The sequence below is a fragment of the Dermochelys coriacea genome, chromosome 12 (assembly GCF_009764565.3).
Source record: "Dermochelys coriacea isolate rDerCor1 chromosome 12, rDerCor1.pri.v4, whole genome shotgun sequence".
In the NCBI taxonomy this organism is placed as follows: domain Eukaryota; kingdom Metazoa; phylum Chordata; order Testudines; family Dermochelyidae; genus Dermochelys; species Dermochelys coriacea.
Genome location: NC_050079.1, coordinates 10582265 through 10595513, shown reverse-complemented (window position 1 = coordinate 10595513; position 13249 = coordinate 10582265). Strand labels below are relative to the sequence as shown.

Below are 13249 nucleotides of genomic sequence, written 5' to 3'. Positions count from 1 at the left end.
ATGGGCAATCACCTATCAAGAGGCCATTCTTTGGCAAGGAGGAGCAGAAACAAACAGATCTGCATCTTAGAGCTTGTCTACACTGGCAATTTACAGCCCGGCAACTTTCTTGCTCAGGGGTGTGAAAAAACACCCCCGAGCGCAGCAAGTTACCTCGTGAAGTTGGTTTTTTTAGAGCGCTGGGAGAGTTCTCTCTCAGCGCTGCGCAGAGACCACACAATGCACGTTAAAGTGCTGCTGCGGCAGCACTTTAGCATTGCCATTGTAGACTAGCCCTTAGAAAACAACAGCATAGAACCTCTTTCACTTCCAGACTCCTTGATTCCAACTTCCCAGTCAGAATGAACTTTATCTAGGAGTAACTCTCAGGAAAATGCATTTCAAAGGGTGACTGGACTATAAAAGTGAGGGGCAAAAGCACCCCAACTTTTCTCCCCCATCCATCTACCGCTTTGACCTAAGATGACAAAAGAAAGCAGCATTTGATTGGGAGAAATCCTGACCTGAAATTTGGTCAGTCCTATTGCTCAGACCATGTGGTAAGAATTTTATCTTGAACCAAGTCTAATTTGGTAAGTTTTAGTCCTAGGAAGCATTTCATCTGTAATTCTCTTATAACCATTTTTTACTTTAATGTCTTATACCTGTATTCACTTAAAACCTATCTCCTTGTAGTTAAATATACTTGCTTTATTCTTTAATCAAAGCTAATCCAGTGCTGAGAACTGTATGGGTAACTCCATGTAGGGTAGCAGACTGTTATATATTGATCCTGTTAGAGGGGCAATGGACCTAATATATCTGGACTGTCCAGGGGAGGGCTGGACAGTGCAGAACACATTTTTGGGGGTGAAAATTCGAGATTTGGGAGTGTGTTGGGGTCACCCTGAAAATAGTAAACAAGGCTGCTGGAAGTCAGTGTGTAACCTGCAGGCTGTTTGTGAGTGGCTCAGGTGGGAGCTTCAGCAGTAAAGCATTGTCAGGCACCCCAAGTTGCAGGGAAAGGACTCTTGCATTTATTCACATCAGGTAATTTGCAGGGAGGTTCTTAAATGTTTAGCCTGCCCAGTTCAGTGTTAAACTGAATGGATTCTAATGAGATGACAGCAAATTCCCGAAGTTAACTGTATTCTGGGCCACTTTTCAACAAAGCCTGCCAACCATGTCTAATTTTGTCAAATATGAGACATTAAATATAATCCAGAATCCAAACTCACCTTCCTTCCTTCCTTCATCCAAATTAACATATTTTTGATCTGGGTCAATGCTGAGGAGCAGCCTCACTCACCTATTGATATGTTAAGTTTATCCAATTGTTTTCAAGGTACATTGTCAAGTTCTTCCATTATTCTAACCATCTCCTCCTCCTTTGCGGGTTTTATTCATGCTGCCTATACGTTCCAGCTCATTCTGTTTGTTTTCTCTTGTCTAACTGCTGAAAAATAAACCCATAAATATAGTTAATATTTCATACAACCTTTCTGAATCCCTAGAAAATGGAACTAATATTAAAAAAATTGATATCCCCTACCTTCAGATGTAGGTATCATATTATGGTCCATAACATTGTTATCACTGATTATGTCTATTGAAGCTAGTGGCATTTGCATTAAAACCTGGGTGTCAATCTCTAAAAGTTCTTTTAGTAGTGTAGGAACCTGAAAGAAACTTGGGGTTTCATTACAACGTAGAACTGCAATCCCTCAAGCATGATATACAGGTATAAAGACATTAGACGTACATCACATGAATATAGAGATATGACATATGAAGGCTTTCATATCTAGTTTAAAAACAAATTCATAGTGACACTAATCTACTAATGATTTGGCTTCTGACCTATCTAAGACCCTGCTCCTGCAAACATTCATGCAGGTGCCATGCCGGGTAGTCCTACTGAATTTGACGTACTTGTTTTCACTGGGGTGAATTTCACCCTAACTGTATATACCCAGCTCCTGCAGAGGGCTCACAATATCCTTGTTTGCGAGACAAGGTGGGTGAGGTAATATCCTCACCAATAAAATATATTACCTCACCCACATTGTGTCTCTAGTATCTTGGGACCAACACGGCTATAACAATAGGGCAAAAAGTATTCTTGTTCATCACTTAATATGGCCTTGTATAGGGCCTCTGTACTAGGGCATGAAATTCCCCTCATGCAGAAGGCCAGCACAACATTTACTCAACACTTGACTCATTTTCGGAGCCTAAATGGTGCCTACATGTTGCCTCTATGAGGCAGGAGAATTTCATTCATTATGCAGAACTTTTGTTTTTCAGTTTTTCATTTGTCACTTCACTTAGTTTTTTCAGGTAGCTTTAGAGCTATTTAGAACAAATGAAGGTCTATTAGGAGACCATGATGGAAAACTTAACAAGGGGATTAGAGGTTGCTATGCTTAGTAAAGATAAACTTTGATGGGTGGATGAAAATAACCAATACTCCATAAAAAATGTCTGAAGGATATGAACAGGATATAAACACAACCTGCAGTCTTATGGGAAGCAGGTGAGGCAGGTTAGCTGATTAGTTATTAGTATTATACACATGGTTTGTGTAAGTAAATTCCTTCCCTATTACATTTAAGGTAGGTCTAAGAAGAGTAGAAACAAACTTGGGAGGGGATAAAACAGAATGTAGAGATAATTAAGAAGAGAGGAAGAAGGAAAAATGTATTGGGTTAAGAGACAGGAGAGAGGGCAAAGAAGAGGAAAGGGTAGAAGAATGAAATGTAAGGGCTCCATCATTCAAGGTTCGGAGCACCCTGGCCTTAATCCAGGCAAACCCATAAGCAATCCCAGTGTTTATAGGTGTGGCTGGATTGTGGACAGTGCTCAATACCTTTCAGAATTAAACCCTAAGCATGCAGGTTCTCCTTTAAATATCCGTGCCCCGTGCATGTAGAAATGGAAATTAAATGGAACAAGGACAGTAACAACACTTATGTCTATTTCAAACTTTTAAAATTTATTAAAGTTCATTTTACGAATTTTAATTTAGACAGGATTTTAAATACTACCAAAGAAGAGACAGGATGGAGGCAGCATTCTCCATACATTTTCTTCCTCATTTCTCTTCATTTTTGCCTGTTTCCCCCCTGCATTTTCTGCAAGAAGTTAGTTATAATCCCAACATTTTCTTCAGTTTCCTACCAATTTGACGGTAACCCAAAGTACTGCAAGCAAATCTTACCTGCAACTTTCAAGCAATGAATCCAATTATTTCCCCTCATACAGCAAGTCAATTTGATGGAAGCTTGAACTAGTTCAAGCAAAATTAAGTCTAAAACCAAACCAAGCAGATATTTCTTTCATATTAATATTTTTTTTCAGATCAAAAACCCACCACTGCATTTGGTGCTGTTGACAGTCTTGATGGGAGATCACTGATTACATTGGCTATGGAGATGGAAATAACTCAGCACCCCCAGCAGTGGTCATTCTAGATCAGGGTTGCGGAATGTTGGTGGGACAGCATGGGGAAACTCTCTGCCACTGCTGTGGCTGTATTTTTCTTGTGTATAAACAGAGGACTTCAGGCGACAAAGCTATTAATCTGGCAATTTTCATTAGCACTACATTCACATTTTAAAAAATAATTAGCCAAAACACCTCTATATTTTTAGACACAGTGCAAATACTTTCCTGGTAGGCTAGACAGACAATGTCTTCAAGAAGCTATTAAGTTAAAATGTGTCCCTCTTCCCAAAGGAGTTACAGTACATTCTACGAGGGCTAAGGCTATGACTATTATGACATTCCTATAATAGAAATTTGTAGAGCAGCAAAATGGAATACAATCAGAACTTTTAGTAAACACTATTTATTAGATTTAGAGTCTGGGTCAGATGCAAATGGGCAAGACAGTCCTCTAATCATTGTTTAGTTAGGACTCCATATCCCACCATCCTGGGTTAGAGTTATTAACTTGTAACATCCGATGAAGTGAGCTGTAGCTCACGAAAGCTTATGCTCTAATAAATTTGTTAGTCTCTAAGGTGCCACGGGTACTCCTTTTCTTTTTGCGAATACAGACTAACACGGCTGCTACTCTGAAACCTAACTTGTTAGACTATCCCATGACTGGAAATACATATAGGACAAAGAAAAAATGAAGTGTATTTATCTGTGACTAGAGTTTTTGAGATGGACTCTGCATATTCACACTCCCTGCCTACCTTTCTCCACTTCTCAGAGTCCTACTTAACAAAGAACCTGGGACTGCGGGGGGAAGAAACTGAAGCAGCTGGAGCACCACACCCCTTTTATATTCTTGCCATAGAATGTTTGATGCTCTCAAAGGGGAGAGGTAAGGAAGGTGAGTGATCTCACTAATAGGCACTGCTAGCTAGACCTCCAGTGTTCAGGCTGCACCAACTGGAGCAGATATTAAGATGCAGGAGGTGTTTGAATGGCAAGAGAAAGTGACTTAGAAAAAATAAAACTAAGAATATCTTACTGAGGCACATAGGACTAAGTGCAGAAAGCTGGGCTAAAATAATGCCCTGGGTTTGATACGAAGAGACAAACACCAACAAATGAAGAACTGTTCCTAGTATGACAGGCCCCTTTAATTCAATTCAGGTTACATGCCTGGTATAGGGTCTTCTCAGCAATGAATGAGTTGCAGCACCTAGCTAACAGTGAGATTTATACATAAATCAGAACTTACCATACTAATTTTTGTTGGTTTAAGCAAAATCCTTCATAGTATTTAAACATCTTTGCTGCCTTTAATGTCCTTGTACCCAAGGCCTTTGACACTCTTTGTTAGAAGGCACTATAGAAATGTAAACTATTCCTAGTTTTAATTCATTATAGGACTAGAGTGCTCTATAAATACATATTTCAGGTTTTCATTATAAACACCGATTAAGCCCCAGGAGCCCTCTTTTTTCCCCCTATGGTAAATCGGTCTCATTTTACAGTGTACCTAGGATTCTAGAGCAGAGACCGAATGTTTTTTGAAAAACAATATAAAGCCTCCAGGAATTATGCAAGTTTTCTAATCACTGCAATACTTGCACATTTCTTTTTGTAAACCCCTGTGGAAAGTAGGCACAAAGGGGAAAGCAAAGATTGAGATGAGGAGGCCAAGTGCTAATGCTGATTATAAAGCAGCTTTTTTATAGCAAACCATGTTACTACTCTTTCTTTGTACATTAATCCTATGTACCACGTATGTGGCCTATACTGTCCAAGTGCATTAGAATATACAAGCTTTGGGCAGAAGAGGATCTTCCTCTATGTTCGTACAGCACTGAGCCCACCCATAGCATTCTATTAACAAAGGTATTAGTTAGTTATTCAATTAACTGATTATAGGACTGGATTATTTGGAGGAATGTAATTCCAAGAATTTATTAGATTGTCAGGTCTACTTTTCAGATTACTGATTAATTTTAGATCTCCTCTCCATCATGCCTGTGAGATGCCTGGTGAAATGCTAGCTGTACTAGATATCACAGCGATCATCACAGAAATACTCATACCTTGAATAGGAATGACAGTAATCTGCTACTTCTGCCTTTGTTGGCTAATAAATATGGTGCTACACACTACACAAATTTCAGTTTCCTGGTGATGGGTTCATTCATCTCCAGATACTGCAGAAGTCTCAAATGGAGTTGAATGTGTGGATCATATGGGCCAGTTCCTCATCTAAGAGGACAGGGTTTGTTTTCCTGGCTAGATGAAGATGGTAGATACCTTGCCACTAATGCAATATCAAAAACATCATCCCATCTAGAGATAACCAGTAGATGGTGAAATTTAGCCACAACTTTGTGCACAGGGCAGTACAAATTGCCAAAATACTTCCCTTAGAGTAGTCGAAATCTGCCTAGGAGCAGTTCTACATTAATGATTTTTGAGAGTTTCTAAATTGTTTAAAATAAGACATTCTGATTATGCATTTTCAGCACAGCTTGGCACTGGTGTCACTTTAAGAGTAAACTGCAGAGCTTTCAAAATAAATGTTGAAGAGACTGATGTCAAATTATCCACAGAAGGTGAGAGTCAGTTGCAAAAACATGTCAAATTCAAATATTTTAACATCAGTTCATCTTTAGTCCAACTAGGTATAAAATCAGGTCTGCCAATTCCTGCACTTGTATTCTAAACTACCTGGCTACCCATGGCAAAATGTTACAGACTCCCAGACTTTTTAAATCTACACTGTTATTTTAATAGTCTCTGCTAATTTCAGCTGCTGCTGAAGTACACTGGATAGAGGAATTTTCTGAGACTGCCCAAATCCTACAATATAGGTCATTAGTAGGCAAAATTTTCACTTTCCAAAGTTGTACCTACTAGTTTTGCACATACACATATTCATTTACATATACAAATCAGGTCAAAATATATAGGTACAGGCACAAACATGGAGTTTTTCACATGCAACCATTTACATGCACAAATTCTACTTCAGAGGAAGGCTCTGAAAATTTAAGCCAACATTCAAAGATACATTCTTAGTAGCCCTTGTTACCACATCTTAATCTGCACCCTAGGCCCAGTCCAGAGTGAATACATAGCTACTGCAATATAACTTTAGTCAGTGGTGCAAGAATACTCACATATGCCTCAAATTGGCCTACCAGAACAGTTACCAGAATAGCTGTAGGAAGATTTAAATTAATGACATGTGCAGTCAGGAAAAGTATATAGCATGTCTTTTTGATTAGTATGTGAAGAAAGAGTGCTTAATGCTTCCTTGAGCAAAACCAATGACATTAGAACTAGCTATGAAGGCAATTTTTATCAAGAGCAATTTCCTCTCATTTGGTTTTTCTGGCACTCAGAGAAGCAGCATATGGAAAAATCCTTTGTATATCAAAGAGCCAGTGCTACAAGTAATCTCTTGACTGAAAAAAAAAAAAAAAGGAAAAAAAAAAACAAATAACGGAATGGAAAACATATCTAAAGACTTCATGACAGTGGAGAGGGAAATCATAAAAACACAAACCTTACTCTTCCCAACCAAAATACTGTGGTGTGTGGAGAATTACGTGAGGGTTCTGGACAGGAAGAAATCCAGCTGTCAAACAAAAGGCGAAGCTTGGTGCAATTCTGTACCTCCTATTCCAGCCACTGAATGCTGAGACTGCTTTTGTCCCTGGGCTTTATACCTTCCCATCCAGGAGGCCTCACACGAGAATACAAGCTATAAACTCCCCAAAATACACTGAGATGTAAATTTTGACCCAGTACAGATCACATTGTTTTTGTTAATGAGAGGAGAAAAAATAAAATTTTCAATATTGATGTATGAACACAAGCAAGGGCATTAACTTAAAGAAAAAGTTAGAGACAGGATATTGGTTTAGGGCTAGGTCTAAATCCTGGTTCTCAGTTCAAATCTCAGGTTGACTACCTCTGTAAAATCTGTGCCTCTGATGCTAGAACCTGGCAGAGAGATGCTGAAATATTTTGACAGGTTTCAGAGTAGCACCCGTGTTAGTCTGTATTTGCAAAAAGAAAAGGAGGACTTGTGGCACCTTAGAGACTAACAAATTTATTTGAGCATAAGCTTTCATGAGTTACAGCTCACTTCATGGATATGAGTCAGCAGTGTGCCCTTGTCGCCAAGAAGGCCAATGGCATTTTGGGATGTATAAGTAGGGGCATAGCGAGCAGATCGAGGGACGTGATCGTTCCCCTCTATTCGACACTGGTGAGGCCTCATCTGGAGTACTGTGTCCAGTTTTGGGCCCCACACTACAAGAAGGATGTGGATAAATTGGAAAGAGTACAGCGAAGGGCAACAAAAATGATTAGGGGTCTAGAGCACATGACTTATGAGGAGAGGCTGAGGGAGCTGGGATTGTTTAGTCTGCAGAAGAGAAGAATGAGGGGGGATTTGATAGCTGCTTTCAACTACCTGAAAGGGGGTTTCAAAGAGGATGGCTCTAGACTGTTCTCAATGGTAGAAGATGACAGAACGAGGAGTAATGGTCTCAAGTTGCAATGGGGGAGGTTTAGATTGGATATTAGGAAAAACTTTTTCACTAAGAGGGTGGTGAAACACTGGAATGCGTTACCTAGGGAGGTGGTAGAATCTCCTTCCTTAGAGGTTTTTAAGGTCAGGCTTGACAAAGCCCTGGCTAGGATGATTTAACTGGGACTTGGTCCTGCTTTGAGCAGGGGGTTGGACTAGATGACCTTCTGGGGTCCCTTCCAACCCTGATATTCTATGATTCTATGATTCTATGATTCATCGGATGCATTCAGTGGAAAATACAGTGGGGAGATTTATATACATAGAGAACATGAAACAATGGGTGTTACCATACACACTGTAACCAGAGTGATCACTTAAGGTGAGCTATTACCAGCAGGAGAGCGGAGGGGGGGGGACTTTTTGTAGTGATAATCAAGGTGGGCCATTTCCAGCAGTTGACAAGAACGTCTTGAGGAACAGTGGGGGGTGGGGGATAAACATGGGGAAATAGTTTTACTTTGTGTAAGGACCCATCCACTCCCAGTCTCTATTCAAGCCTAAATTAATTGTATCCAGTTTGCAAATTAATTCCAATTCAGCAGTCTCTCGTTGGAGTCTGTTTTTGAAGCTTTTTTGTTGAAGTATTGCCACTTTTAGGTCTGTAATCGAGTGACCAGAGAGATTGAAGTGTTATCCGACTGGTTTTTGAATGTTATAATTCTTGATTTGTGTCCATTTATTTTTTTACGTAGAGACCGTCCAGTTTGACCCATGTACATGGCAGAGGGGCATTGCTGGCACATGATGGCATATATCACATTGGTAGATGTACAGATGAACGAGCCTCTGATGGTTTGGCTGATGTGATTAGGCCCTATGATGGTGTCCCCTGAATAGATATGTGGACAGAGTTGGCAACGGGCTTTGTTGCAAGGATAGGTTCCTAGGTTAGTGGTTCTGTTGTGTGGTGTGGGGTTGCTGGTGAGTATTTGCTTCAGTTGGGGGGGCTGACTGTAATCAAGGACTGGCCTATCTCCCAAGATCTGTGAGAGAGTGATGGGTCGTCCTTCAGGATAGGTTGATAGATCCTTGATGATGTGTTGGAGAGGTCAAGTTGGGGGCTGAAGGTGATGGCTAGTGGCGTTCTGTTATTTTCTTTGTTGGGTCTGTCCTGGAGTAGGTGACTTCTGGGTACTCTTCTGGCTCTGTCAATCTGTTTCTTCACTTCAGCAGGTGGGTATTGTAGTTGTGAGAATGCTTGATAGAGATCTTGTAGGTGTTTGTCTCTGTCTGAGGGGTTGGAGCAAATGCGGTTGTATCATAGAGCTTGGCTGTAGACAATGGATCATGTGGTGTGGTCTGGATGAAAGCTGGAGGCATGTAGGTAGGAATAGCGGTCAGTAGGTTTCCAGTATAGGGTGGTGTTTGTGACCATCACTTATTAGCACCGTAGTGTCCAGGAAGGGGATCTCTTGTGTGGACTAGTCCAGGCTCAGGTTGATGGTGGGATGGAAATTGTTGAAATCATGGTGGAATTCCTCAAGGGCTTCTTTTCCGTGGGTCCAGATGATGAAGATCTCATCAATGTAGCGCAAGTAGAGTAGGGTCATTAGGGGATGAGAGCTGAGGGAGCATTGTTCTAAGTCAGCCATAAAAATATTGGCATATTGTGGGGCCATGCGGGTACCCATCGCAGTGCCACTGATTTGAAGGTATACATTGTCCCCAAATGTGAAATAGTTATGGGTGAGAACAAAGTCACAAAGTTCAGCCACCAGGTTAGCCGTGACATTATCGGGGATACTGTTCCTGTCGGCTTGTAGTCCATCTTTGTGTGGAATGTTGGTGTAGAGGGCTTCTACATCCATAGTGGCCAGGTTGGTGTTTTCAGGAAGATCACTGATGGATTGTAGTTTCCTCAGGAAGTCAGTGGTGTCTCGAAGATAGCTGGGAGTGCTGGTAGCGTAGGGCCTGAGGAGGGAGTCTACATAGCCAGACAATCCTGCTGTCAGGGTGCCAATGCCTGAGATGATGGGGTGTCCAGAATTTCCAGGTTTATGGATCTTGGGTAGCAGATGGAATACTCCAGGTCAGGGATCCAGGGGTGTGTCTGTGCAGATTTGTTCTTGTGCTTTTTCAGGGAGTTTCTTGAGCAAATGCTGTAGTTTTTTTTGGTAACCCTCAGTGGGATCAGAGGGTAATGACTTGTAGAAAGTGGTGCTGGAGAGCTGTCTAGCAGCCTCTTGTTCATATTCCGACTTATTCATGATGACAACAGCACTTCCTTTGTCAGCCTTTTTGAATATGATGTCAGAGTTGTTTCTGAGGCTGTGGATGGCATTGTGTTCTGCACGGCTGAGGTTATGGGGCTAGTGATGCTGCTTTTCCACACTTTCAGCCCATGTATGTCGGCGGAAGCACTCTATGTGGAAGTCCAGTCTGTTGTTTCAACCTTCAGGAGGAGTCCACCCAGAATCCTTCTTTTTGCAGTCTTGGTAAGAAGCTCTCTGTGGGTTAGTATGTTGTTTAGAGGAACTATTTTGCTGGCTCATCCTGGCAGCATGATTAGAGTCCTATTTACTCCAATCCAGCAGAATAAAAGGCTGAAGCAGAAGGAATTAAGTAGGGACAGAGGGATCCTGGATGAAACAATTCTAGAAAAAGCCACACTGGACTTTCTTAAATTCATATTCATTTTTTTAAAATGGATTAAAAACCCAGAAAGGTGGTAGATTTGAACCATTTCTAGAATGCGTGCAGAGCAGGGTGAAACATCACCTCAAATTCAGGAAGGTTTGGGTTTGGAGCTAGTATTTTAAGTCCCCATGTTCAGAAGGGTTTGAATCTGGGAACTAACATATCTGGTGTATGTTCATTAGGTAGTAAGTTCAGATCAGGTCCTCAGTTTGGGTCTAGGGTTTTGTTTCAGACTTTTACTCTTCAGTAATGATGGTTCATTTTACATTCCAAAGAGGTTAAAATACAAAGGAATCAGGCATTTTACAAGGTATATCTTTTGTAGTGTAATGAATGATATCCCCTCTTCTTCTCCTCCGCATACAGTCAAGTCTGAAAACTAGTATTTCAATAACCTACCAGGCTTATATTTCTCATGCTTTGTCCCCTTTAGTTCTGCAGTCATGTTACTCTTCTGGGTCCTTTAAAGATCCAGCTACTGAAATAGACAATCCCATCCTTACACGTTATACACTCCACAATTAAAACATAATATCCGCACTACCAATCCAACCAGGTGTATTAACTGCATTTTACCTTTCATGCAGTACAGAAGGATCACTATTATTTGTTAAAAGAAAAGGAGTACACGGCTGCTACTCTGAAACCTATTATTTGTTAGTTATTTTTCATTTTTCAGAGCTTCCATAATTATGGTAGCCAAAAAATCCATTTAATCATTTAAGGATTCCACAATTGGTGTCCTCACATTTTCCTGGTCATCAACATTTCTACACTGCCTAAGCACCTTGCTGCTACTGAATTAGCCAAAACACATGCTGTAACAGAGATACAGTATGATTAAAGCTGTTCATTGCAAGGGAAGAGTAAACAAGTTCAGATAGAGATGTTTTTAACCTTCATAAAATTCCAACCAAATTCGAAATCAGCGTTTTCTAAGATGCAAAAAATTCAGTGCCCTCCCTCCCTTCTCTCCTCTTCCTTACTGCATGTTGTTTTCATTTCCATGCACTTCTGCATTTCTGGGATCTGGCTAGGATCAGAACAGGAAGTGCTAATACCTTGAATAAGGCTGCTCTTTTTAATTGCAGTCCAACTAGTATTACTAAAAACCAAACCACCAAAAATCTCATGAGAAAAGCCTGTTTTGTAGAACCAAGGGATATGACTAACTTCTAGGTGCTTATTTTTTGCTGAACCTTGCAACCTTTTGAGATTCACCAATCAGTATTAATTATCTAGAGCAGTAGTTCTCAGCTGTGGACAATAGCCCAACAAAGTCATCCTTTCGGTTTTCAAAACTAAACCTTTTGAGAACCAAGCAGTGAGGGGGATGAGTTGCTGGAAAAGGGTAGTGGTACATAGGAAGAACTCCGACCAAATGGTCCCTCAATGAAAAAGTTGGGCAAACTATGATGTGTGCAATGAATAAAACTATGGCATTTACTGCTATTTTGTAGAACCTTGATCACAGATGAAAACCAACAGCACTAGGAAAGGAGAACTTCTTACCATTTTACTGATGCAGCTAAATCCACACAGGGAAGTTTGAATTTTAAAAGCCAATTCTTACTGATGAAGTAGTCCCACTGCAGGATTTGGTTTTAAGAAATGCTGCTTCATTGGTCTAAGTTACTCTATATTTTACTTATTTATACAATCCATGATAATTAAAGTAAACTTCTGTTACACAGAATATGGGCCAGATCCTGGTCCTCTGGAGTATTATCATTTAATTTCAATGGGGCTAAAACTTGTCATTGTATATTGAGTAAACAGGATGCAAGTCTGCTGTTAATTACATATACACCCAGGATATGAAGTTGTGAGGCATGAGGCCAAAAGCCAACTGTCTCCACTACTTGAAAAATGTGGGTTCTCTCACAACTGCATTACTTATAGATTGGTACATATGGTTTTACAAGTGTGGAAAAAGGAGATATCAAGGCTAAAGCGTTCCATATCATGTGGTGATTGCTCTATGTCTACACAAGTTAAGGAGCCACTTCATCAGTTCAAAAAGTTCCCAGCCTGACTACTGCTTATTTTATAAACTATAGTACTGAAATACAGTATAAAATACTTTAACAGAGCCTTGCAAAATTCAGAAACAAAGTGGTACAGGACCCTATGAAATTCATACAGATTGTTTTTTCTGTAATTTTTTCTTGTCCTTGTATGAAATGCAGTGTATGATTGAGTGAAGTAGTAATGAGTGCAATATGATACACTCTTACACATCCAAAACTGTTTAGTGATATCACTCATGTCCAGACATTGCCAAACTGCATTAAAAATTAACCATATAGCTAAATTCACCTTGGGGGAAATGATGCACTCCTATATTGCTGAATCTGCTGGAGAATAGCTGTCCATTTAGAATTTGGAAGAATGAGCTGGTCCAGGGTGGCTGCTTCCGGATGGTAGCAGTATTGCTATAAGAATGATAAGAACATTTTTGATAGTAGTGGTAAAGTTGGAGGAACTAGATATAGGACTATATTAATACAGCTTCACTTCTTTAAAGCCCCCAGAATCCAGTTCACGTAGAAGTCGGCTGAAGTGTGCTACAATGCCAATGAGAAAAACAAGGTAGTCATATGA

The 13249-nt window shown here is 40.3% G+C and overlaps 1 long non-coding RNA gene across 1 annotated transcript in view; it reads right to left on the bottom strand.

Moving 5' to 3' along the window:
• Positions 1 to 502: 502 nt before the first annotated feature.
• Positions 503 to 13249, bottom strand: part of LOC122456305 — a 119650-nt gene continuing 106903 nt past the window's right edge. Inside the window, exons 4-7 of the long non-coding RNA XR_006275152.1 lie at positions 12965 to 13080; positions 11045 to 11123; positions 1532 to 1658; positions 503 to 1435 (exon numbers count right to left, since the gene is read on the bottom strand). This is a non-coding gene — a long non-coding RNA (uncharacterized LOC122456305). The remainder of the gene's footprint in view (positions 1436 to 1531; positions 1659 to 11044; positions 11124 to 12964; positions 13081 to 13249) is intronic.